A 239-nucleotide genomic window follows, 5' to 3' on the forward strand; every position below is an offset into this window, starting at 1 on the left:
GATATTGTTACATTTCACATTGTCCCACAGCTCCCTTAAGCTGTCCTCCTGTTTTTAAATTGTTTTTTCTTTTTGGTTCTCTAATTGAGTGATATTTTCTTTTCTTTTTTAAGTATTTTTATTGATTTCAGAGAGGAAGGGAGAGGGAGAGAGAGATAGAAACATCAATTATGAGAGGGAATCATTGATCAGCTGCCCCCTGCACGCCCCCTACTGGGGATTGAGCCCGCAACCCAGGC

This window comes from Myotis brandtii, unplaced genomic scaffold (assembly GCF_000412655.1).
Source record: "Myotis brandtii unplaced genomic scaffold, ASM41265v1 scaffold363, whole genome shotgun sequence".
Taxonomy (NCBI): Eukaryota; Metazoa; Chordata; class Mammalia; order Chiroptera; family Vespertilionidae; genus Myotis; species Myotis brandtii.